The sequence below is a fragment of the Antechinus flavipes genome, chromosome 5 (genome assembly GCF_016432865.1).
Source record: "Antechinus flavipes isolate AdamAnt ecotype Samford, QLD, Australia chromosome 5, AdamAnt_v2, whole genome shotgun sequence".
Lineage (NCBI taxonomy): Eukaryota > Metazoa > Chordata > Mammalia > Dasyuromorphia > Dasyuridae > Antechinus > Antechinus flavipes.
The window spans coordinates 285393993-285420576 of NC_067402.1; the positions used below are offsets into that span (position 1 = coordinate 285393993).

A 26584-nucleotide genomic window follows, 5' to 3' on the forward strand; every position below is an offset into this window, starting at 1 on the left:
AATCCAGAGGTGAGTGGAAAGTGAGCTGCCTTTATTTTAACTTTCAGATTCCTGGGATCCTCTCCTCCCCCTCCTGCTCTACTTCCCCAGGAGGGAGACAGGCTTCACTTCATGCCTGAAATTAGAATGAACAGTTCACCCAAAGTTCAGGGATGGAGAATTGTTCAGAATAGAGCAAAGGGCATGGAAAAGGGGGCTAGAAGAGGAACCTGGGTCTGTAAAAGGTTGGGAGACCAGGAGGAGGATGCAGAGAAAACTAGGGACTCAAGAATACAGGGAGGGCTCAGAATGAACAGGATTCAGGAGGCCAGGACATGAACATGCTACCTCCGGGAGAGGGGAAATTATCCATCTGCAGGTTACAATGAGAATGGGCTCCCCAGGTGGGCAAGGAACTCAGGTGATAGTAAAAATCACCTTCAGATTGAAGGGAGAGATGGCAATGGCCCTAGTCCTCATGTGAGCCCCTGCTTGGTGGAAAGCAAAGAATACTGCTTTAGGAGTTAGAGGGATGGGAGTTAGGATCTTAGAACAGGGGATGTCAGAGCTGGGAGGGAGCTTAGAACAGGGGATGTCAGGGCTGGGAGGGAGCTGAGAACAGGGGATGTCAGGGCTGGGACAGGGCTTAGAACAGGGGATGTCAGAACTGGGAGGGAGCTTAGAACAGGGGATGTCAGAGCTGGGAGGGAGCTTAGCACAGGGGATGTCAGATCAGGTAGGGAACTTAGAACAAGAAATATCAGAGCTGGGAGAGGCCATAGAACAAGGAATATCAGAATTGGAAGAAACTTTAGGATATAAAATGCCAGAGCAAGAAGAGACCATAGAACACAAAATGATCAGAATTGGAAGGGATCTTAGTACAAAGAATATCAAGGCCTTAGAACAAAAAATGTCAGCGCTAGGGAGGGCCTTAGAACAGGGAATGTCAGAATTAAAAGACACTTTGAACATAAAATGCCAGAGCTGGGAGAGAATTTAGAACAGGGAATATCAAAGCTGGGAAGGTCCTTCAAGCATGAGATGGCAACAATGAAAAGGACTTTAGAACGGAAAATGTCTGAGTCCTTAGAACACAAAATTTTCAAAGTGGGAGAGTCCTCGGAACAAAGGAAGCTAAAAACTAGAATGCCAGATTTAGAAGGGACCCCAGAAGCCATCCAGTCAAGTTCCTCATTTTCTAGATCCTGAACCCCAAAGAGGAGGTGTGATTTGTGCCAGGCCATACAGAATGTTAGCTACAGAGTCAAAACTAGAAGCTAAATCTGCCTCTTCCCATTGGACTACACTGCCCTCCCTGATATCTCAGGATGAGAGCTGGCAGGGAGCGCTCCCCACCAAGAGACCAGGTCACAGGCCTGAGGGAGAGTGGACCTCATGCCCTTTGTCCCCAAACCCTCTTCCCTTTTCCTGCCCACCTGCCCCAACCTCTTAAGTTCAAGTCAGACTAATCCTTCTGTCCCCAAGAGATTTGATGTGCAAGAGAAGTGAACTTCCCTCCTCTTCCTGCCCAACCCAGGGAACCTCAGATCCTTGCTGCTTCCCTTCCTGACTCTCCATCTGTTCATTTAGGAAAAGGGGGGAAGAGGAAACACAAACACTTAATTTCTAATCTAATCAGCCCTCCTCTGCCTAATTGTCACATTCCCGGGCTCAGAGGAGCACTGCCTTCCTGGAGAGAAGGGAAGGGGAGCAGACACCCAGCAGTGACCCCTTTCTAGGACAGGTCCTACCTCGAAGCAAAGCAGCATCCAGGGTGGGACAGAAGAGACTGCAGAAGCTCCGCTCTCCCACAGAGATCTCCTTTATCGCCACTGTCACACTGCACAAAATTAATGGAGCTGTCTTATCTCCCCTATTCATTTGTAACTTCCCAAGGGCCACAGCTGTCTTTTTGGTCATTCATCCTCTGTATAACCCTGCCTGAAACGCCACCATTAGAGAGCGACTCCTTCGGATGAAGCATTTTTCTCCTTAGAAGCAGTAGAAAGAGCATGAGTCAGTGTCAAGAAACTTGGGTTCGAATCTCCAGCAGCAGCATATAAGATTTGTGCTGAACAATGGAAGCCTACTCTGCAGGGGGCTTCAGATCAGAGCCTAACTCGGACCCTGGTCTGTGTAATCCTGGGCAAATATTCATATTCTGCATGAAACCTTTCCTGATTCCCCAAATGTAAGTGCCTACTAACGTCACAGTTTTTTTATTTAAGAGAGAGACAAAGGGGGGAACAGAGACAAACAGAGAGAGAGAGAGAGACAGAGACAGAGACAGAAGAGAGACAAAGACAAAGACACAGAGAAGATACACAGATACAGAGAGAGACAGAAAGACAGAGATAGAAAGAGAAAGAGAAGAGTGTAGACAGAAAAAGAACCTACAGGCAGATAGAGAGACAGAGACAGAGAGAAGAAAGAAATAAAGACTCAGAAACAAATAAAGCCAGAGAGAAAGCAATTGAGGAGAGAGGACCCATTAAGACAGAAAGACAGCACTAGATCGTACTGGGTTTGGAATCAGGAGATTCAATTTCATTCCTAATTCTGATATTAAGTAGCTATATGACTGTGGCCATGTCACTGTCCCTTTCCATTTCCTCACCTGCAAAATGGAGATCATAATAATTTTTCTACTAATTAATTCCTAGGAGAGTTGTCTGGAAAGTTCTTGGTGAGAGGAAATGTCTTATGATCAGCTAACAGACTCCAAGAGCTAAGAAGAGAGGGAGATGAGAAAGGAGGTGAGAGAGAGAAATCCAGAAAAGTGCCAAGGAGAGCAGAGAAAGCAAAAGAGCCTGAGGGAGGCAGAGGTACCAAGAATCCGGGAAGCAGAGAGATGGATGGAGGCAGCTGAGGAGGAAGACTAGGAGAAGGGAAGGACAGACAGATATTGGGGAAGGTGAGACGTTGTCAATTAAGAGTTAGATGAAACCTTCGAGCTCAGCAAGTCCAACTCTTCCATATTACAAATGAGGAAACTGAGGCACATAAAAGGTGTGACATTGCCTGCATTACATAAGTAGGGTTTGAGGTAGGATTGGAATTCAGGTTTTTCTGACTGAGCCCAGCACTCTGTCTTGCTGTCTCTCTCAGTATTAGGGGAGCAGGGTAAGAGCCCCTCCAAAAAAAAGAGAAAGCAAGACAAAGTGATAGGGAGTGGGATTTAGAGACCGCATTGCATATGCACTCATAGGTCTCTTTCTCCATAGCTGATTCTGAGCCTTGCCTGATCCTTTCCATACAACAGCATTATCATCATTTTACAATTGAGTGAACCCAGAAGAGAATGGTTTACCCAATCGGTACGACAGACAGACTACAGACCAAATGTCAGTGTGGGAAGATAATGGCAGACGATTGTGCTTTAAGAAAGGGCAAATGGCTTCAGAGAAGCCTGGGAAGACTCATATGAACTGATGCAGGTGGAAGTGAGCAGAGCTAGAAGAACAATTTCTTTGACAACAACATTGTAAAACGATCGGGAAGGCCTTGTAAACTTCGATCGCGGTAATAACCATCCACTCTCCCAGAGGACACATCAGGAAGTGTGAGACCCACATCCCAATAGAGAGATGAGCTTCTCAAGATGCAGAATGAGATACATGTGTTTGGACACAGCCGATGAGAGAATTTTTGTTGATTTGTTTAACGATAATTATTTGTTAGAAGGGTTTGTTTTCCTGCCCCTCTGCCCCCTGGGAGAGGAAAAGCAGAAAGGAGAAAAAATAAATGCTAAATATTTGTTCACTGAAAAAAAAACTGTAAAAGAATGAACAAATGTCAATCTTAGAGGCAAGAGAGAAGTTAGAATGCTGATTCTGTTATTCATTACAATCCACGATGCAAATCGCTTTACCGCTCTGAACTCAGTTTCCCTTTTTGTAAAATATCAGATTGGAACTAGATAGTCCCTGAGGTGCCGTTCAGCTCTAGATCTGTGATCCTAGTAACGGTGGATAGAAATATTCAGACCTTTGTGTTGTGTGAACACGTAAACATCTCCATATGGTACGTTTCCATACCTGTATACATCAACACCTGTTATACCTGAGAGCTTATACCTGCATCTCTATTAAGACTTTGGGGAAGTTTGTGTGTACGAATACCTGTGTAGAAGTACAGTTGTACTTTCTACCTGTGTCTACACCTGTGTCCCTGCTTATGTGTGCACCCTTCTGTGACTGCCCTGCTACACACCTATAATACCTTTGAGTTCCTGTTTACAAATATGCATGTATCTGCAATTTTGTGCACACATGGCTTTAGAGTCAGAGGTCTGGGTTCAAATCCTCTCCATTGCTTACTCGTGTGACCTCGATTTCCCTTCCTGGAGCTCAAATTCCTCATCTGTAAAAAGGAAGTGGACTAGATGGCCACTGAGATCCCTTTGACTCTAGAGTTCTCATCCTCAGTCCCTCCACCTTTCCTCATCTGTAAAAATAAGGGGTTGGAATAGATGGTCTCTGAAGTGCCATTTACCTCTAAATTCTAACACCCAGGTCTAAAGATATCCCTTCACTCTCTGTGGCATTGAGTGTCGGGGCTGGAAATCTCAGCCAGGTTTGGAATAAAGAACTCTGGGGTCTTCCCCACAGACCAATCAGGGCTCTCCCCTCCTAATCTCCATGCTGCAAATCCATCCTGGCTCAGGACCTGAGATGCTTAATCCTGAAGGGATGAGAGGCCTCTAACACTCAAAGCAACCCTCAAAGATGGACCAATCTGGGTCCTAACTTCCCACAATCCTTTTGGGTAGCTTCTCAAACCTCGGCGAGGGGGGAGCTGAATTCCTTTAATTTGGGGCTTAAGGGGGCCATCCATACCACCAGAGAGTGAGATTTTTAGAGCAGGATTCTAATGTTCAAGCGTTTCCTCCTAAGTAATCATAAAGGGAAAATGTCTAAATGAGTAAAGGGCAAATCAGGAAATCATGGATTCGTGCTCCTGATGTTTAAGAGTTATTTGACCCTAGCAATTCAGAACCACTCTCAGCCTCAGTTTCCTGAGAATGACGGTAACAAAAGCACCTGCCCGATTTTGATATTGCGAGGATCAAAGGAAACTTAAAATCTCTATGGAAAAGAGAGCTTTTGTTAGGATAATAGATTTTGAACCAAAAGAACCTTAGAAGTCACCGAGGATAAGAATCCTCTTTGATTTTAAGAGATAAAACTGAGACTGAAAGTCACTCACACAGAACAGATAGGAGGGGAAGGATTTGAATCCAGGTCTTCTGATTCTTAAACCAGGGCTCTCTCCTCTAAGGACCCTTCCAGCCCCACGGCCTGTGATGACCCCATAGTGTGGCCTTGACTTCCTAATCTTCCCTTTCCAGGCTCCATGAATCGGCCCAGACAGTGGGGGATCGCAGGCCCAGTGACATGAGGCTGGGCTCGCCTGTTCCAACACACGGAGCTCCTTTACGTTGCTCTTATCCGAGACACAGCACCCAGGAGAGAGGGAATCCCCAAGGACGAATTAGGCTAGGGATGACACAGCAGAGAAAGAAAGTGAGGGGGAAGGGAAGGAGAAAAGGAGGAGGAGGGAGGAATAGAGGAGGAGAGAGAGGGGGATGGAGAGAGAGAAAGACCGAGAGAAGGGAGATAAGGGAAGGAGGACAGAGAGAGAGAAAAAGAGAGACAAAAATGGAGAGAGAGAGGGAGAGAAAACAAGAGATAGACACAGAGAAAAAGAGAAAGGAGGGAGGAGAGAAAGACCGAGAGACTGGGTGGGGGGGCAGGTAGAGAGGCTGCCATCACTGCTGCTGCCAGTGATAAGCATGAGTCCAGCATGGCCAGTCCCTGGAAGAGCCTCACAGGGACTCCTCAGCCTGATCGCCACTGAGACCCTGGCCCCCAGCTGCCAATCCTCTCTCCAGCAGGAATCTGAGGGGATGAAGGAGCCCCTTGGGGCATCAAGGCACCCTGGGATGCCTGAGCCTGGAACAAAACAGGATGCTGGAAAGAGCACTTGATTTGGAGTCTGAAGACCCAGGTTCAAAGCTGTGTGACTGAAAGCAAGTTACTGAATCTCTTTGAATTTCAGTTTCTCCATCTATAAAGTGAGGAGACTGGAGTGACTGAATCTCTCTGAGCCTCAGTTTCTCCATCTGTAAAATGAGAAGGTTGGAGTGAATGAATCTCTGAACCTCAGTTTCTCCATTTGTAAAGTGAGGAGCTTGGAGTGAATGAATCTTTCCGAGCCTCAGTTTCTCCATTTGTAAAGTGAGGAGCTTGGAGTGAATGAATCTCTCCGAGCCTCAGTTTCTCCATTTGTAAAGTGAGGAGCTTGGAGTGAATGAATCTCTCCGAGCCTCAGTTTCTCCATCTGTAAAATGAGGAGTTTAGAGTTAATGAATCTTCTGAACCTCAGTTTCTCCATCTATAAGGTGAGGAGCTTGGAGTGAATAACCTTGAGGTTCCACTCTGTCCCTAAGTCATACAACACTGTGCACATGTACCCCCTTTCTCCCAGCTTTCCTGCAAGGTACTTTCATATTCTGGCTAAAAAGCTGGGCCACCAAAGCACCGAGTTCTTTCTTGGACCTTGGGGCTCTCCAGTCCGCCTGCCCCAATCCCGGAGCCCAAACACCTGCCTCCCAACCTTTGGGGCCAGCCCCAAGCAGCCGCATCGGAACCAGGGTAGCAGCGCCGGAAAGTATGATAAGCCCTCCCCTACCAGCTCTATTCTACCTGCTCACTCTCAGCCACACTCAAAAACACCATCCCAGAGAGCTTTGCACACCCACAGCCCAAACACAGAGGCTCAGAAATGTGCCCCAAAATCTCCTCACACAAATAGACATTTTTATAATTGTTTCACTCACTCACACACACACACACACACACACAAGTGCACACAAGCACATGGAAAGTGCACACTCACACCCTCACCGACACACAGCCACAAACCCATACACACAAACACACAAAACTACACACACTCACAGAGGACAAAGCCACACACAAACAAACACGTGTCGCAAGGGCCGACAGGAAAATCATACACAGGAACATCAGCACGCGCAGAAGCCGTTCCCTTGCCTACCCAACAGTCGGGGCCACCCTGCTCTCTCTCCCGTGCCAGCCAAACAATGGCGGGATCATCGGCGAGCCACGGGCACCACAACATTCACAGCGAGGCTGTCTCTGCGACGCCCTCGAGTGTCACAACACACAGATAGGTGATCGGCACACTACCCAGGGGAACCCATTATGGATGGAGAGAGGGCCTTGGAACGGCAGCGAGGGCTGAGCTAAGAGCCAGTCAGGCACCTGGCAGACATGCTTCAGAGGCAAGGATTCTGGGAAGGAGAAAGGACCTCAAGGGAGGTCATTTGGTCCACTCCCTGCCTCGGGACAGGCGAGCACCTGAATCAGTTCCCTCAGCCCACCTAAGGCCAGCGCTTCTTGTCCCAAGTGCTCTATCTCAGCCACTAGTTTTCATCCATGAACCCCAGGAACCATTCAATTTCTGTTGCATTTCTGCTGGTCCCATAACTCGGATGGGTATGAAAAGGCTAGACAATCGTGTTCTAGAGGCTTACAGAAACATAACCCCATGTAGACATGCTAGAAGGGCCAGATTTGGGCAGAGATATCCACACCCCAACTCAGTGGTTACAAGGATGCACGTACCAAGTCTTTCCGGGAACCCAGCCCACAGCCATCCCTTCTCCAGTGGATCTAATCTGTGTCGGTCTCACCCAGTCTCATACCCGAAGCAGCCTTCAAGGCCCAGCTCAAATGGCACCTCCTCCACGAAGCTTACCATGACTGATCCGGTCTTTGCTAGTCCCTCCCTTCTCTGAACGGTTATGGCACTCAGTCGGCACTGCACAATTAACACCTTATTACATACTGCCTTATTCTCTAATTATTCTCAGCACCGCACAATTTAACACCTTATTACAGGCGGTTTTGCTTTCTAATTGTTTCATGCATGTGTTTCTTGCATCCCCAAGTAGACTAGACTTGCTCTTTGCCTACTCTTTCTGTCTCTGTCTCTGTCTCTGTGTATCTGTCTTTTTCTGTTTGTCTCTATGTCTCTGTGTATGTGCATGTCTCTGTCTGTCTGCCTGTCTCCGTTTCTCTGTCTTTCTGTGTGTGTGTCTGTCTCTGTCTCTCTGTGTGTCTCTGTCTCTATTTCTCTGTATGTGTTTCTCTGTCTCTGACTCTGTGTGTGTTTGTCTCTTTCTGTTTCCCTCTGTCTCTATTTTTCTGTTTCTGTCATTCTCTGTCTCTCTGTATCTTTCTCTCTGTTTCTTTATCTCTGTCTCTCTGTTCTTTCTCTGTTTCTCTTTCTATCTCAGTGTCTCTGTCTGTCCTTATCTGTTTTTCTCTCTTTCTCTGTGTGTCTGTCTCTGTGTCTCTTTGTCTCTCTATCTCTTTCTGTTCCTCTCTGTGTCTCTGTCTCTGATTCTCTGTTTCTGTCATTCTCTCTCTCTATCTCTCTATTCTTTCTCTGTTTCTCTTTCTATCTCTGTGTCTCTGTCCTTATCTGTTTTTCTCTCTTTCTCTGTGTATTTGTCTCTGTGTCTCTTTGTCTCTCTATCTCTTTCTGTTCCTCTCTGTCTCTCTGTCTCTCTCTGTCTGTCTCTCTATTCTTTCTCTGTTTCTCTTTCTATCTCAGTGTCTCTGTCTGCCCTTATCTGTTTTTCTCTCTTTCTCTGTATGTCTGTCTCTGTGTCTCATTGTCTCTCTATCTCTTTCTGTTCCTCTCTGTGTCTCTGTCTCTGATTCTCTGTTTCTGTCATTCTCTCTCTCTATCTCTCTATTCTTTCTCTGTTTCTCTTTCTATCTCTGTGTCTCTGTCCTTATCTGTTTTTCTTTCTCTGTGTGTGTCTATCTGTCTCTGTGTCTCTTTGTCTCTCTATCTCTTTCTGTTCCTCTCTGTGTCTTTGTCTCTGATTCTGTTTCTGTCATTCTCTCTTTCTCTGTCTCTGTCTCTCTATTCTTTCTGTTTCTCTATCTCTGTGTCTCTATCTGTCCTTATCTGTTTTTCTCTCTTTCTCTGTGTGTGTCTATCTGTCTCTGTGTCTCTTTGTCTCTCTATCTCTTTCTGTTTCTCTCTGTTTCTTTGTCTCTATCTTCCTGTTTCTGTCCCTCTCTATTTCTCTGTCGTTCTGTCTCTGTCTATCTTCTCTTTATCTCTGTCTCTCTCTATTTCTGTCTATATCTTTCTCTCTGTGTGTTTCGCCATCTTTCTGACTCTGTCTGTCTCTCTGTTTCTCTGTCTGTTTCTCCCTCCCCCCTCTCTCACCCCTCCCTCCCTTCCCCCTGTCTCTCTCCCGCCTTAGGACAGAGCTGGGTTCCCAGCAGGAGCTCAGTAACTTCTTGCTGACTGAATGATAACAGCTCTTAATCATATATCCATAGTACTTGAAGGATTATCATAAGAACTGGCATTTATGGAGCACATGAAGGTTAGTAAAGGACTTTCCAGGTGACTCCTCTCAAAGACCATCTACAAAGCATGGCGTACCTTCAATGGCCTGGGCCTATTTCCTCATGCCTAAAATGAAGAGCTTGGACTCTCTATAGTCCCCTCCAGCTCCAGATGTAAGAGTCACTAGTTTTTGCCTCAGTTTCCCCCTCCTCCTCAAAGCTCCATCTTCCCCCAGTGCTTCTGCAGTACTGGCTAATGTACCTATGGCCAGATTTCAGAAGAGAAAAGGCACTCTGGGAATCCCAAGGGCTAAGGAGGCAATCAGGAGACATGGCAGGCTGGCAGAGAAGAAAGTTGAGAAAAGGAAAGACCCACTTCAATAATCCCACCTACCCTTTGGGCCCCCATCAGAAGCTATTTCTTTTTCTTTCTTTTTTTTTTTTTTTGTTGTTGTTGTTGAGGCAATTGGGGTTAAGTGACTTGCCCAGAGTCACACAGCTAGGAAATGTTAAATGTCTGAGGTCAGATTTGAACTCAGGTCCTCCTGACTTCAGGGCTGATGCTCTATCCACTACACTGCCTAGTTGCCCTCAGGAGAAGCTATTTCAACTCAGGGACAAATGCTATGACTTTTAGCACACACCTTTACCATATCTGCAGAGAGAAAGAGGCTCAATATCTCCAATATCCACAGTGTACTCTGTAACCCTAACCCCCTTGGAATCCCTAGGGTGACCTCCCAGTTACAGACACAAATTTTTCTAATCAGCTATTGTCTTCATGACCAAATTCTAACCACCATCCTATGCCCATCTTCCCAAAAGACTCAAGTCAGAGACTCAGTTTCCCTATCTATAAAAAAGAAAGGGGGGCAGCTAGCTTCCTGGCTGTGTGGCCCTGAGCAAGTCACTTAACCCCAATTGCAACAGCAAAAAATAAAAAAGAAAGAAAGAAAAAAGGAAAGGAAAGGAAAAGAAAAGAAAAGAAAAAGAAAAAGAAAAGAAAAGAAAAAAAAGAAAAAGAAAAAGAAAAGAAAAGAAAAGAAAGAAAGGACTGGACTCTATGTCCTGTAAGGTTGTTCCCAGCTGACATTCTATGTTCTAAGGTCCCTCTCTGTTCTAACATTTCATGCTTAACAATCTATTTGTTCCAAGTTCTGACATTCTCTATTTCAAGGCCCCTCCCAGTTCTGGTTATCTCATGTTCTAAGATCCTTTCTAGTCCTGACATTCTCTGTTCTAAGATTTCTCATAGCTCTCTGACATTCTGTATTCTAAGGGCCCTCTCAACAAAAAAGATCTCCTAGACCTAAAACATCTGGCTCTCACATCCTTAGGATAACCCAGCTACTGACATCCCCATCACCGATTACAATAGCCACAGTGGACAACGGAGGGGAAGAAGCCCAAGAACTCGTACCATCCCAGCCCTCCAAGAGGGAAACAGACAGACAGACAGACAGAAAGAGACACAAAGATAGAACAGAGACTGACTGCCTGCGTCACTGCGAGTCTTCCGCAGAGGTCCCCGACATCTCAGCCCCCACAGAAACACGGTCACCAAAGGGCTGAACTGACCCCCTTCTCCTTCCTGAGCTGGAGAGAGGTCCCCCTGAGCATCAGAAGTCCCATTCCCCGATCAATAGGCAGCGATCCGTCCCCAGTACCTGCTCACATCTGGTCAGGGAGATCTTCAGAATGCTAATGCCCCCAAGCTGTCACTGGTGGCCACTGCCTCCTCCCAAGATGCTCCGAGTCCTTGGCCAGACCAAAGGCTCTGTCTTCTCTCCTCGACCCTGGCAGGGGAATGAAAGGACACCAGTTACTCCCACGAGGATTTTAATTCTCCAGGGCGGGTGGCTCTATCCCGGGCCCAAGTCTAGTGAGATCTAGGGGGAATGGGGAGAGCAAAGGCACAGTCATGTCAGGAGAAACAAGGGTCAAAGCAGCGTATGTAATCAGAGGATGTTAGAGCTGAGAAATGCCTTAGGAATTATCTAATCCAATCTCATCATTCTACACATAAGGATGTTGGAAAGGATCCCAAGGTCACCCAGGCTGAGCTGGGGCTAAGATCGAAGAAGCCTACATGCAGGGCTAGAAAGGACCTCCAAAAAAAGCAACCCCTCCCCCTGCCCCTCGTTTAACAGATACGGCACTCTCAGCACTACCCCCACCTCAACCCAAAGACTCATAGGTTTCAAGGGACCCTAGAAGTCACTGGGCTCAACTCCCTCATTTGTTTACAAAGGAAAAAACTGAAACCCAGAAGTTACATGGCCCAAGATCACCCAGGAAGGATCCTACTCAATGGAATTGTAACTTCATAGGTCGAGAGCTGTAAGGGACCTCAGAGGCCATTTCGTCCTCCCTCCCATTCTGTAGACCCAGAGAAATCGTGACTTGTCCACAGTCGTGCAGATTTTTATAAGCAACAGTTAGGATTAAAATTCAGATCTTCCTGGCTCTCCATCCACATGGCTCCTTTCCATGGATAGGAGAATAGATACGCCCCCTTTAATCATCCACGATGAGAGTTAGAATTGGAGGGGTGGACCAGACAACTCCCAGCTCTCGGTTTCTGAAAGGCCCCGTCTTCAGGACCGATGAGGAGAGAAAGCCCATACAAGATGGTGTCTAAAACATGGGGAATTGAAGAGCCGTTATCCAGTCGGTCCAGTCTACCATCCCCTCCCACCCAGAACAAGGTTTTAAAAAAATCCATGTGCTATGTTGCCAATGTTGACCATCTTCTTGAGTTCAAATCCAACTTCAGACACTTACTAGCTGGGTAGCCCTGGACAAGTCACTTAACCCTGACTGCCTCAGTTTCCTTATCTGTAAAATGAGCTGGAGAAAGAAATGGCAAACCACTGCAGTATCTCTGCCAAAGAAACCTTAGAAGGGGTCAAGTCACAAAGAATCAGAATGACAAAAGCAATTTGGAAATGTCATGGATATACCATGCAGCCTCTCCAGAGCCATCTTTTAAAGCCTAATTCTAAGGTCGTCTCTTCCAAAAAGCTTTCCCTGACACCTTTCCAACCACCTTTCCAACCACATTTAACCCTTTGACTGACCTTCTCCCCATAACGTGTGTATTGTCTTTATTGGTGTGTCATTCCCTGTTCCACACCCAGATTAAAAGCAATAGAATAGAAACTCCACAGGGGCAAGGATTGTTTCATTCTTTGTCCTTGTAGCCCCAGCATTTAGCTCAGGGGCTACAATAAAGTTAATTTGTTTTCACACGTAATTGGGGGGAAATAAAATATTATAAAAATGTATATTGATTAATTTAGCTCCATGAGGGCAAGAATAATGAATTAATTATATATCTCTCTCCCCCAGTCTACCACAAATATTCTGTATTCAGTAAGTGATTAATAAATGATAAGTTGAGTTGACTTCCAGAAGGGACACAAGCTCCTCAAATCTTCTGCCCTCGATGAGCAAAGCAGCCCACCTTAGGGCCACAAGAACTCCCTCCTTACCATTCCAATGCACAGCTCTTTCCCCTTCACATACCGCGCCCCCTGCCCAGGCAGGCTCTTTCCTTCCCTGCATCCCTTAGCTCTGAATTTTATGAAATTCATGGTGTTATGAGGCATTGACAGAGAGAAATCCATTTTTCTTCTCTGGCCCTCAGTTTCCTTATCTGTTAAATTGGGGGGGGGGGTTAGACTGGATGAATTCAGAGGTCTCTTCCAGCTCTAGATCTGACTCTGTAATCCAAAATCACTTCACTTCCCTGAGCCTCAGTTTCTTCATCTGTAAAATTTGGATTTCAAGGCCTCTGTGGTCCTTTCCAGTTCTTAGAGTTATAATATCTCCGACTATAAACAAACTAAGCCCAGAGCTGGCCTCTGCTTTTGAAGCTCTACACACACACACACACACACACACACACACACACACACACACACACACACACTTCATCAGATCCACTCCCACCCACCAGCTCAGTTGGGATGGATGACTCTTGGCTGATCTCCAAGCCTGATCTGTACCAGGCTTTCCTTGGCTCCCAGGCCCCATCAGTCCTGTGGCTGAGCCCTATAGCCAGACGTCCACTCCACCCCCCATCCCATGAATCCCTGCTCTGTTACCAACCACAGACCCCCTTTTCTCATCCACAAACAAACAGGGTGTTGAGTGAGGAATTGCCTTGGGTCCCAAACACAACACAAGATCTATTCCCCGTGGCCCCAGCACCCCCCCACCCAGGCACTGGCACTGTCCCCTTGGCTAAAGCCCTTTGAGGTGTTGTCTGCCCCCTACTCAGGCCTAGAGAAGGCTAGTACCCAAACGAGATGGGCTTTGGTCCGAGGGGAATGGGGAATGATGCTGCCTAACCTACCTCAGCTAGGGAGGAGACTTGAGGGTCTCTAGAAGTAAAGAGGTAAGAGGCGAACGAGAGGTCCATCCGACCTCTTTCTTTTCGCCCCCTGTTTTTCCTCTCATTTCCAAAACTTCCCTACTTTTTTCTTCTGCTCTTTTCTCCTCTATTTTTCTTTTTTTAATTTATTTATTTTTATTTGCAAAACATATGCATAGGTAATTTTTCAACACTGACTTGCAAAGCCTTCTGTTCCAAATTATCCCCTCTTTCCTCCCACCCCCTCCCCTAGCTGGCAAGTAATCCAATACATGTTCAATATGTTCAAATATATATTAAATCCAATATATGTATACATATTCATACAGTCATCTTGCTGCACAAGAAAAATCCTTCCTCTGTTTTTCTTTATTGCCCTTTAGCCCTTTTTACTCAACCAATCGTTCCCAGTTACTACTTTTCCTCATCCTTCTTTGTTCATCTCTTCTCCCATTTCCCTTCTCTTTCTTTCCTTTCCTTCTAACTCACCCTTCCTCCCTCAACAAGCTCCAGCAGCTCCTTATTGCCTTGAGGATCACATCAATTCGCCCGGTTGGCATTTCTAGCCCATCACACGCTGGCCAGTTCCTTCTTCCATTTCCAGACTCTTACACACACTTTGCCTCTGGAATAAGGTCCTACCCACCATTCCATCTCCATCTCCATGCTTTTTCCATGGATGGAAATCTCTGCTTCCAGGACTTTTTAGTTCCAGTCAAGACTCATCACCTTCTGCAGGAGCTCTCACCTAAATCACAAACCCAGCCCAATGGCCAGGCTCTCCCTCCCACAACCACTTTGTAATCATTTGTTCTATACTATGTATATATTTCTAAGGAGTAACATTATCTCCCCCATTTGAATCGAAGTCGCTTGAGAAGCTGGATCACAGTGTTTCAAATGGGTAAAAAAAATTATTTCCCTTTCATCATTGTACATCCAAGGCCCGATACAGAGAATACTCTTAATAAATTCTCATCAGCCTGCCCGGTTCTCCCCTTTTCTTCCTCTTTTCCCTCTAATTCAATCTCATCCTCTCTTCTTCTCTCTGTTTCTCACATCTTCCATTCCTTCCCCTCCCTTTTCATCTCCAGCACGTGGGGCTCGAAAAGATGAAGCCGAAAGTCACTGGGATGAGATTCAAATACGAGTTCTCTCAGCCCAGATCTAGCACCGTTCTCTCTCAGTAGGCAATCCGTATAAAAGCAAGAGGCCTGAACGGTTGCTTTCCAGCCTATGAAAAAGAGTCTTCATCCTCTCCTTCAAATAAGAGGTCCCCTTCCTCCTCTGAAACATACCCATAACCACCATCTCCAATCCCCCACCCCCTCCCCAATTATGGGATGTGGATGTCTCTTTGTCGTGATTCTCCAGTAATGTAATTATTCTATCCTATTAAGCGAGAAGTCTCTGAAGAATGAAATATAGGTCTGCACAGTAGATAGAATGCTGGGCCTAGAGTCTGAAAGGCCCGAGTTCAAAACCAAGCCCAGACACAGATTGTGTGATCCCGGGCAAGTGGCTTAACCCTGCTTGCCTCAGTTTCCTCATCTGTAAAATAAGCTCAAGAAGGAAATGACACACCAGCATCTTTGCCAAGAAAACCTAAATGGGATCACGGAGTCAGACTTGGCTGAAACAATTAAACGACGATAACAAAATCTTTTCCCTAATCCATCCTTTGTTCCTGCTGTGAGTGCTCATGAAATAGGCCCATCGTCAATAATATCAGAAAATATCAGGACTGGGGAGGGTCCAAGAGAGCATCTTAGTCAGCATCTTTTCCTGGTTACTTTACAGAAAGGTAAACCAAGGCCCAGAGAGTCTCACATTACCTGAAATCACACATCTACTAGGTGGTAAAACCAGAATTCAAACCCAGATCTTTAGAGTTCAAATGCAGTGGTCCCTCCATTATGCTGTCCTGCTTTCATTCTTAAAATACAAAGAGTTGACTTAATGGGGAGGGGGGCTGTAGGAGAAGACTTTTTGTCAAAGAGCCAGTGCTCAGATAGAATCTAGTGTCACTCTTTTGAGGTCCTACTCATTCAACAAATATATGCTGAATAGCTCTGAAGGAGACCCAGCCCCATGGGGAAGGGAAGGGAAGATAAAGACCAGGCTGCCCCACATCTATAACTTTAGATATCAAAGGGATCTTAGAAGTCATCAAGTCCAAGCAATCCTCTCATTTTAAAGATGAAAAAACTGAGACCCAGAGAAATGAAGTCATAAGTAGTAGGTGCTTAATAAATGTTTTGTATACAGTAGGTGCTTGATAAATGCTTCTTTGTAGCTTGCTAAAAGTTGCTCAGTATGAGCAATCACAGATAGATGGGTTGCAAACTACGTCCCTAGAGAAGTGCCTCTGAAATGGAAGCCCCCGAGGGCAAGAACTTTTGTCTTTGTCTTTGTGTCTCACATGGCCCAGAGAAGGTTCTTGATAAACGCTTATTCAATGATTTATTTCTGAATCCTATGCTAGATACTAGAAAAAAAATTTAAAAATTTAGTTAGGAAATACTCCCTAACCTCATAATCACTCAACAAGCACTTGCTAAGTGCCTACTGTATACAGTATACTGTGTGAGGCACTCGGGGGACAGCAGAGTCCACTTGAAAACGGCTTAAATTCTACTCACATCCCTGTGGCATACAAGGGGGATGAGACACAAGCACGGACAACCGTAAGCATTAGTTGATTGACTAATTGATGGATGGTACTTTTGGTAAACTTTCAAGATCAGTACAGAGGACTCCATTACAACTTAAAGAAAGGAAGAGTGAACTAGAAAACTGAGGTTCAGAGTGGGGGGAGCCACCTGCCCTCAGATAACACGATTATTTAGTGGCGGATAAGCAGTAAGCTCTCTGGCACTTTACTGTTTACTCTGAACTGCATGACCCTTAACCTCTCTGAGCCTCAGTTTTCTCATCTATAAAATGGGTTTAGGACTCAATGCATCCTTTTAAGCTAATTCTAATTGACCTGATGGTGAATCAGGTGTGGGGAGAAGCTATGCTAGAGGGGTGGGGGGGTGGCCTGGCAGAGTCGGGGAAGACTGTATTTCTTACAAAGAATGGACAGAAGGAGGAGGAAGGCTTAGGATAAGTCACGATGCCCAGGACTGCAGACATCACGAATGAGGGGACTATGGCGGCGAAGGAAAGCAGCAGCCTCCCGTGCTCCGGCCCTCATCTTGACCACAAGCACTCTGCTCAGGGGAGTAGCTCTTTCTGTCTGGTTACCACCAATGCCCCCCAGGGACCGTAAACTCCCTCTGGGTAGTAAACGCTACCACGGAGACCACGCTCCTCTCTGCCAGTGACCACAACTATCGTACCGGGAGCCACTACTCTCCATCAAGCAAGCAGCTGCCAACACAGCGCCGAGAACCACACTCTCCCTCCCGAAACCCCTGCTCCAGGATGACAATGCCTCCCTCCCCATGGCAACCAACATCACGGAGACCTCGTCTCCCTCCACGTGGGGACCAGCAACAACTCTGAGATGGGAGAAAGTACCTCCCAGAAGTGCCCGAGCACGTCCTGCGGAGCTGGCCCTGCCCTAGGGGAGGGAGGAAGAGGATCCGTACTGTCCCCCATCCCGGGACTTCCCCAGCCTTCCGAGCGCCCTGCTCCCCAGTGCTCCAGTTCTTCCCGGGGAGGAGGAGGGAATCCCCGGTGTTCCCTGGCAACCCCAAGGGATTCAAATCAGAGGGGAGGGGGTTCTGCAGCCGAGCTTCTTCCATTCCCCTGCTCCAGAGTCCTGAGACCCAGCCCCCCACCAGCCTTAAGTACTGACATCCCGCCACTGGACTGTCCCAGCTCCTTCCATTGTCTGTTCTCCCAGCTTGGCCCAGATATCACCCAGAAACACTCTGTGGCAGCCCCGGGGAGGGCTGGGGAAGCGAGGGGAAGGGGTCCGGCCTCCCCTCCCTGCAAACCACACCCACAAAGTGGAGGTCAGAAGGAGGGAGGCTGGACTCCCTCAGCATCCCTCAAGGCTTCATTGCTTCATTTACCCCCAAGCCTCACACAGAGAAAACTATGGAGCGGGTTCAAGCAGTGCCCAGGTGAGGACGTGGAATAAGGTACACAGACACACATACATAGAGACCTAGGGCCAAAGATGCACTTGGAGACACGTAAACTGGACACAGACAGAAACAGGCACACGTGCACGTGGTTACAGCGAGAAACAAATAATGCAACACAGAGAAATGGATGCACACACACACATGTAGGAACAGGCGGTGTACACAGAGAAACAGCCACATACTGGTGCACACGGGCAGTCAACTGAGAAGGGGGCAGAGAGAAAAAGAGAGAGGGAGGGAGAAAAGGAGGGAGGGGAGAGAGGGAGGGAGGGAAGGAGGGAGGGAGAGAGAGGGAGAGAGAGAGAGAGAGAGAGAGAGAGAGAGAGATAAGCAGGCACATGGACACACACATACACACACAGACAAGTAGACGCCCTGGAACATACACACACACACACACAGAGCCACCCACAAACTCTGAAGGACAGCCTCCCTCCCCCAAACTCCTTACCCCCAGGAACAGGGATCCCAGGTTTCAGAATGAGCAGGACAGCCGGGAAGGGAGGGAAGGATGGAGGGGTAGAAAGAAGGAAGCAAGGATGGAGGTTCTCATCTCTGCTCTGGGCCTCCACGTCTAGGCGGCAGCAGCGTCCCCGGCCAATGTCCCGGCCTTGTTCCAACAGAGAGGCGAGGGCTCCCTCACCCAAGTCTTCTCCTTCTGTGAGGGAAGGGGTGGGGGAGGTGGGGGAGAGGGAGAGGAGAAGGGAGGGGGGAGGGAGATGCCGGAGTCTTGAAGGGTACACTCACTTCTTTCTTAGGTTTCCAATGGCAACGGAATATACCACAAATGAATATCCATGTGGGGGGGCTGGCAAGGGGGGAGGAGATGGAGAGATGGAGGGAGGGCGAGAGGGAGAGAGAAGCCAGGAGGGGTGAAGGAAGGAAAAGAGATAAAGAGGTGAAGGGAAGGAGAGAGAGAGAGAGAGAGAGAGAGAGAGAGAGAGAGAGAGAGAGAGAGAGAGAGAGAGAGATGGGATAAAGGATTAAAAAGAGAAGGAGAAAGAGATAGAAAGAGAGAAATATTGAGGAAAAGAGAGATGAAGAAGATGGGAAAGAGGCAGAGATGGGGGAAAGATTGAAGGAGAGAAAGGGAAAGAGATGGGAGAGATGGGGAAAGGAAAAAGATGGGAAAGATAAAGGGAGAGCAATAGAAAACGAAAGGGGAAGAGATGGAAGAAGAGAGAGAAGCAAGAAAAGGATGAAGAGAAATCCTGAAAGATGTGGAGATTAGGAGAAATAGAAAGGAAAAAGACAGAGATGGGGTAAAAATGGAAAAGAAAACAGGGTGAGAGAGAGAGGAAAGGGAAGAAAGAGAGAGAGAAAAAGAGAGGCAGAAGGAGAAAGTTAGAGAAGAGATGAAGATGAAAAAATAGAAATGAGTGGAAGAGGAAAGGAGAAGCAGAGAGAGAGCTGGGCCTGGGGTTTTGGAGCAGGAGAAGGGCACAGAGCCCAGCCTCAGGCCAGCTGCTAAGTCCCTGGGGGTGCCCTTCGGAGAAGCCCACATTCACCAGGAGACCTGATGGAGGAGGAAGAGAAGGACGGACCTTTGGAAATGGATCTCCAAAATAAAAGGAGCACAAACATCCCTCCTCTCGCCCAGCACCAAAGCCAAGATACGACCTCAGTCTGAGCTGACACAGTGCTCCGAGTGCCAGAAAGCCAAGCTAACATGTCATTGCTGAGGAGGATGGAAACAGCAGAGACCCAGGGAATACCCAGCTGTGGGCACGGAGGAAGGAAGAGAGGAATATATATGAACAGAAACCTCCCTCTCCCTCCTCTCTCTCCCTCCTCTCTCTCCCTCTCTCTCTCCCTTCTCTCTCTCTCCCTTCTCTCTCTCTCCCTTCTCTCTCTCTCCCTTCTCTCTCTCTCCCTTCTCTCTCTCTCCCTTCTCTCTCTCTCTCTCTCCTCTCTCTCTCTCTCTCTCTCTCTCTCTCTCTCTCTCTCTCTCTCTCTTTCTCTGTGTGGGTCTCTCTTCCTCCCTCACTTCCTCCTTCCCTTCTTCCTTCCCCCTCTCCCTCTGTTTCTCTTTATCTCTCTATCTCTGTCTCTCTCTCTCTGTCTCTCTGTCTCTGTCTTTTTCTCTCTCTCTGTCTCTCTCTTTTTCTCTCTCTCTGTCTCTGTCTTTCTCTCTCTCTCTCTCTTTCTCTCTGTCTCTTGTCTTTTTCTCTCTGTGTGTCTCTTTTTCTCTCTGTCTCTCTCTTTTTCTCTCTGTTTCTGTCTCTTTTTCTTTCTCTCTCTGTCTCTCTCTTTTTGTTTCTCTCTCTGTCTCTCTCTTTTTCTCTCTCTCTCTGTCTCTCTCTTTTTCTCTCTCTGTCTCTCTTTTTCTCTCTCTCTCTCTATCTCTCTCTCTTTCTCTCTGTCTCTTGTCTTTTTCTCTCTGTGTGCGTCTCTCTTTTTCTCTCTTTCTGTCTCTCTCTTTTTCTCTCTCTGTCTCTGTCTTTCTCTCTGTCTCTATCTCTGTCTCTCTTTTTCTCTCTCTTTCTGTCTCTCTCTTTTTCTCTCTTTCTCTCTGTCTCTTGTCTTTTTCTTTCTGTGTGTGTCTCTTTTTCTCTCTCTCTCTGTCTCTTTTTCTCTGTCTCTCTGTCTCTCTCTCTCTCTCTTCTCTCTCTCTCTCTGTCTCTCTCTCTCTCTGTCTCTCTCTCTCTCTGTCTCTCTCTCTCTCTCTGTCTCTCTCTCACACACACACACATACACACACACACTCACCACCACCAACAGTCTGTTTCTCACTTCTAGTCACCCTCACACCAGACACTAACACCCAGTAATCTTTATAATCTACCCCTCAACAAACTCCTTCCCGGACCTTCCCCTTGTCTAGCCTACACAAACATACAAGGACACGTGCACACATACACAGAAGCCCACTCTCTTACTCAGATCCTGCCAGAACTTCTCACCAGCACTGCCATAAGGCAGAAGCACCTACAGACCACACACACACACACACACACACACACACACACACACACACACACACACCCCTTTTCTCTTGGCCACCCCTCCATATGCCATCCCAGTCCCCAAGCTCCAGCACAGTCCCAGATGGAGCCCACAAAGCTTCCCCTGCCCCCACCCCGACTCTAAGGGATGCGGGCACAAGCTGTCACACCTCAGATCCTTCTCCATCTTTTACAAGTATGTGTACCCCACCCCCAGCACCAGCCTGGAAGAACCTAAACATACCCCTCCCCTCCTCCCGCACAGAGAGTGAGTTCCCAAGTGAGAAGAGAGCTTGGGAGCTGGCCGTCCCTGGAGACACCGAACGCCCACACACTAGCCTACTGACCAGCGCCGTGACTGGAGAGGGAGAGTGTCTTAGGGCGGCAACACGTGCGCACACATACACACACACAGACACACACACTCATACACACACACACATACACACACAGAGACACCACCACATAAGCATCCCAGCATAGATAGTCCACAAATACGGGCACATAAACACATTGGAACAGACACGCGATGTTCCATTCTATACCCCACCACTCGTACACACCTGAACACAGGTAACACCCTCCAACAGATACACTCTGGTCCGTATGCACACCCTAACACAGATATGTGCACATGTGTGTATGCACACATGTGTACATATGTATGTACATATTTTAAGAAGCACATAGCCTAATACAGGTGTGTATATATATATATATATATATATATATTTGCATATATACACATTTTAAGAAGCACATAATCTAACACAGATACATATATATAATATACATATAATATGTATGTTTGTATGTGTATGTGTCTGCATATATGTACACATACATACATTTTAAGAAGCACATAACCTAACAAGGCACATGTTTTATGTGTGTGTGTACATGCATGTATATGCATGTATTTGTATGTGTATGTGTGTATGTACATGCATATATATACACATATTTTAAGAAGCACCTAATCTAACACAGATAAAATATGTGTGTTTGCATATATACCTATTTAAGAGGCACATAACCTAACACAAATACATGCTTTCGATATATATAGATACATATGTATTGTATATGTATATGTGTATATATGTGTGCATATATATGTACATATTTCAAGAAGCACATAACCTAACACAAATATTTGCTTTAGATAGATAAATAGATATAGGTATATATGTATGTATGTATGAATATTGTATACATATAATGTATGTATTTTGTATATGTATGTGTGTATAGTGTACACATATATACATACTTAAGAAGCACATAACCTAACACAGATACAAGCATATATGTGTATATGTTTACATGCATGTTTTAAGAAGTCCATGTGCTATTACATGCATGCACCTTAATAACACAGGCACACTTTCCCCCATACACACTTATGTGCACTTCACACATGCACACACACGCACACACACGCGCACACACGCGCACACACACCCCTTACCATATTTCAGGGCAGGTACAAACCCAAGCCCGAGCCACGCTGCTTCCGTACAGATCCCCCCCCTTCCCCAAACTCCTCCCTACCTGCCCAAGCCCAGAGGTGCAGGCTCTGCCCCAGAGCCCCCCGTCGTAGCCCCCATGTTCTCCCCCCTCACGCCACCCTCCAGCCTCTCTCTCCAGGAACTTCACAAGGAAATCATTCTCCACCTGCACGCCGGACCCCAGCCTCCCCCAGCCAGCTCGGCACAGCTGGCTGCTCGCATCCATCTGCTTCGGGTCCATGCTCGCCTCTGTCCCTCCAACGGCATCCCGCTTCCTCCTCCCAAGCGCACACACTCACACACTCACACACACACACACACACACGGGCTCACACTGCAGCCCAGCGGCCAAAGAGGCAGCACACACACACACACACACACACACACACACACACACACGCACACAGGAGGGAAACGTACCAGCCAACACCCCGATCCCGATTGCCACGACCACCTCCCTCCTCCCTTCCCGGGCCGGGAGACAGGGAGCTGCTTTGCATGCAAAGGGACTAGGAATCAGGGAACAGTCCTCGCTAGCCCAGAATGCCATGAGACTGAGAACAGGATTGGGGCAGGTGAGGAGGGGGAGAGAGGGATGCTGGGAGTTGGGGGCCAAGGGAAGCTGGGAGCCCGGACCCCCTGGCACCACGGCCAGCGAAGACGCATGGGGCAGAACGGGAAAGAAAGTCTGCTTGATGCTTTCCTGGGGGATGGAAAGAGACCCAGCCCACGCTCCCTTCCGAAACGCTGAGAACTCCTAGGGAAATATGGGGCTCAAGGGGGCAAAGGAAGGCGCACTCGGGCCAGTTAGCACTGAGGGGACGTGGCAGGGATGAGGGGAAGGCAGATGCGGGGAGGTGCTTGCCAGGGCACAGGCGTGCGCCTCCCATGTAGGAGGGGGGTGGGTCCCCAGGCCCTCGGCACTGGCCTGGAAGTGAGTGACTCAGGGCTGGGTGCAGGGCTGGGGCGGGAATGGCGCTGGGCCTGTGGGTGGGGGGCTTTGTTTGAGAGAACATGATGATTACAGTAATAACAGTAATGCAGCGTTCCTGTGGCGCCCTCGGTGCATGAAAGCCTTCGCGGAGAAGTGACTTGTTGTTCCCGAGCCTATCCCGCCCAGGGCCACAGAGGCACGGCCTCGTTCGGCTCCGGGGGTGCCTCTGAACGCGAACCTGAGGGGGCTGGAGGGAGGAGGAGGGGGAGGAACACGGGCTTCTAAGACCAACCAGCTGGGTGACCTTGAGCGATCTTCCCCCCGCTTCGTGCCTCGGTTTCCTTCTTCTGAGAGGGGGTCTCAGTGGCCTCTAAAGTGTCCTTTAGCTCTAAACCCATGACCTTGTACTTCCTGCTCCTGCTCCCCTGCTTCCCCAGCAAACATATCATAATCCCCACATACACACACAAGACCGTAGCTGCACAGACCCCAAGATAATGGAAACCGTTCTGCACTCAGGCACAGAAGGGCTGGATTCAAGTCTCATCTTGGCCACTTCCTGGCCGTGTGGACTTTCCCCTTTATTATCTTAGGTTCTGTAAAATGGCCCCCTCATCCAGGGCTTTGTGAACTTTATGGCACCGCACAAGTGGCCGTTAGCATAGGAACATCAGCAAGGCAGGCATTGGGTCATTTAGTCCTTGTATACTTTTAAATGAAGTAAAGCTCCTACACATAGTGACTAATCAGTGCTTGTTGAGCCGATGAATGAATGAGTGAATGAATGAGTGAATGAATGAGTGAATGAATGAGTGAATGAATGAATTCCTACACTATATATATATTCCCTCCCACATGTCTCCTCACATTTGGATTCATGCCTACATGGCCCTGGGCATGGACACAGAACCCCATGTGGGTGTTAAGAGCTCCCTACTCATGGCTCTCCCCCTGCCGTACAACCTGCCTATATCTTAGCCCAGGACATTTCCATCCCTGAAACTCCTCTTAACTCATTCTATCTTGCCAAGCCATAGTAGTTCCCCAATATATAGGGGACTTTCTCCCCACTTTCTCCCGGAAGCTGGCCCTTATCTCCTTCCTCTGCCCCAGACAGAAATCAATCAATCCACATGTATTTATTAAGCACCTACTGTGTGTCGAGCACAATGCTAGATCCTGAAGATACAAGCACAAAAAGTGGAACAATCCTACTCACAATGGGCCTGGAGCTCTTGATTGAAATTATCCATTTATCCCATCAAGGAAAGCTACATCAATCCACGCCCTGCACATATACTTGAGCTTGACAGGGAGCCCCTGGAAGTTGGTGACTTCACACGGCTTCTCCCTCAACACCAAAGAACCAAGCATAAGGCTGGACAGGGGAAGACTTGTAATTAATGAATGAAACACCCCACAATTCATTTTGTCCTCGGCTGCTAAGTTGTGTGACCTTAGACGAGCCACTCTCTTTTATAAACCATAGTTTCTTCTGCCAAATGAAGGCAATGGATCAAAGGACATAGAAAGGCCCCTTCTAACCCTAATATTCTGTGATTCAGGGTGATTAAGAGGGAAGTGAGAGCTGGAGCTCAAGTCATATGTATATGATATGAACAGCTCCATTGAAATAGCCTATGTGGACTAATGCTTCTTCATGACCAGCACACACACACACACAGAGTCCCATGGATTCACAAGTGGATCAGTTCCCTGATTTCTCACCACCTGCACCTTTACCTACCCACACTGCTCCATATTATTATTGTGGTTTGTTTTATTTTTACTGAAAAGATGGGCACCTTTTTTCTTACTCGGGGGTCTATGAAATATCTTTTTTACATTACAGAGGAGTTATTAATAATGAGATAGAGGAGTGAGAGAAAGAGGAAGGGAAGGAGTGAGGGAGGAGGAAAGTGCTAAAGGGGAAGGAAATAAAAGCAAGAGACAGGAGAGAGGGGGAAATGAAGGTGGAGGAAGAGAAAGGAAAGACAAAGATGGAGGTAAGAAGAATCGAGAGGAAGGAAGAAAGAAGAATGGAGGAGGCACAGGAAGAAAAGGAAAGAAGAGGATGAAAAAAGTGAAAAGGAAGATAAAGGGGAAAGAGGAAGACAAAAGACAAAATATAAGGACAGAAAAAGGATGGGAAAAGAGTGGAAATAGAAAGGAGATAGAGAGGAGTGGAAGGAGAAAGAGAAGAACTTGAGAAAAGGATGGGGAAAAATAAAAGGAATGGGGAATGAAGATGAGGATATTAGGGGCATAGGATAGTGAAGGAGAAGAGAGGAGAGGGAGAAGTGAGGAGGAAGGGACAAGAGGAAAGAGAGAAGGAAGATGGGAGTCAAGAGTGGAGGGAAGAAAGAACACACATATACAAGTACTACTGAGACAATGACATATGGAGAGGCAGAGAGACAGGGAGGTAGGAAGGGCCAGAAAGGGACAAACAGATGAACTGAGACTGGAACAACCTCACACCTTGGAAGAATTCAATATGGGGGAAGAGGTAGCATTCAGCTGTTGCCTTCCCCCAGTCAGGCACCCAAAGACTGCTCCAGCCTTCTGTCCTCCTGATCTCCACCAGGAAATGTCAGTTCTAGCTCAACTGCTTATCCAAATTTGTTACCATTTCTTCATAGACAATTCCCTGATTGGAAGTCTGTTTTTCTATCAATCTACTGTCTCATTGACCTTCAAGGTCCAGCTTCAATCCCACCTATTACAGGAAGCCTTTCCAGATCTGATCTTTTCCAGCTGTGACACATCTGACAATTTTAGCTTCCTCTGATTTCATGTATTTCATGGAAGCCTTCCCTCCCTGGACAAACTTTGGAAGTACAGCACACTCTTTAGCCCAATATTCTTCTGGTCTGAGCACCCAAGAGATCCATCACCTGTAAACACTTGCTCATAAACACACACACACACACACACACACACACACACACACACACCACATACAAGAAGGACAATTCTCAGTGTGGAACCCACACTGCCCTGTATCACCTAATGCATATAGTTTACAACTTTAGGGATTGGGAATTTACTACACACTGGGATCTGTCCAAGGTTCTGAAGATCCGAATCAAAACCATCAGGCCATTCCTGCTCTCAAGATGCTTACTTTCATTTGAAGAAGTCAACATGGGGGAGGGAGAATCAGAATATATACAGAGTAGACAAAAAGTGATCTCAGAAGGAAAGCATTAGCAGCTGGGGGAAGGAAACAGTCCTTCTACAGAAGGTAGAGCTTGATCTGAGCTGGGTAGAGTGGGGTGAAGAAAGCAGGGCTTCTAAGAATCAAAGGTGATAGGGGAGCATTACTGGTGT

At 47.2% G+C, this 26584-nt stretch overlaps 1 protein-coding gene across 2 annotated transcripts in view; it reads right to left on the reverse strand.

The window, feature by feature from the left end:
* ELFN2 (extracellular leucine rich repeat and fibronectin type III domain containing 2) overlaps positions 1-26584 on the reverse strand; it is a 93811-nt gene that overhangs the window by 53915 nt on the left and 13312 nt on the right. Inside the window, exons 1-2 of one of the 2 annotated variants that reach the window (XM_051961833.1) lie at positions 18313-18764; positions 11051-11179 (exon numbers count right to left, since the gene is read on the reverse strand). The gene's annotated coding sequence lies outside the window, so the exon portion shown is untranslated. Of the gene's footprint in view, positions 1-11050; positions 11180-18312; positions 18765-26584 lie in introns of those variants that run through there. The other variant, XM_051961834.1, reaches the window with a different exon arrangement.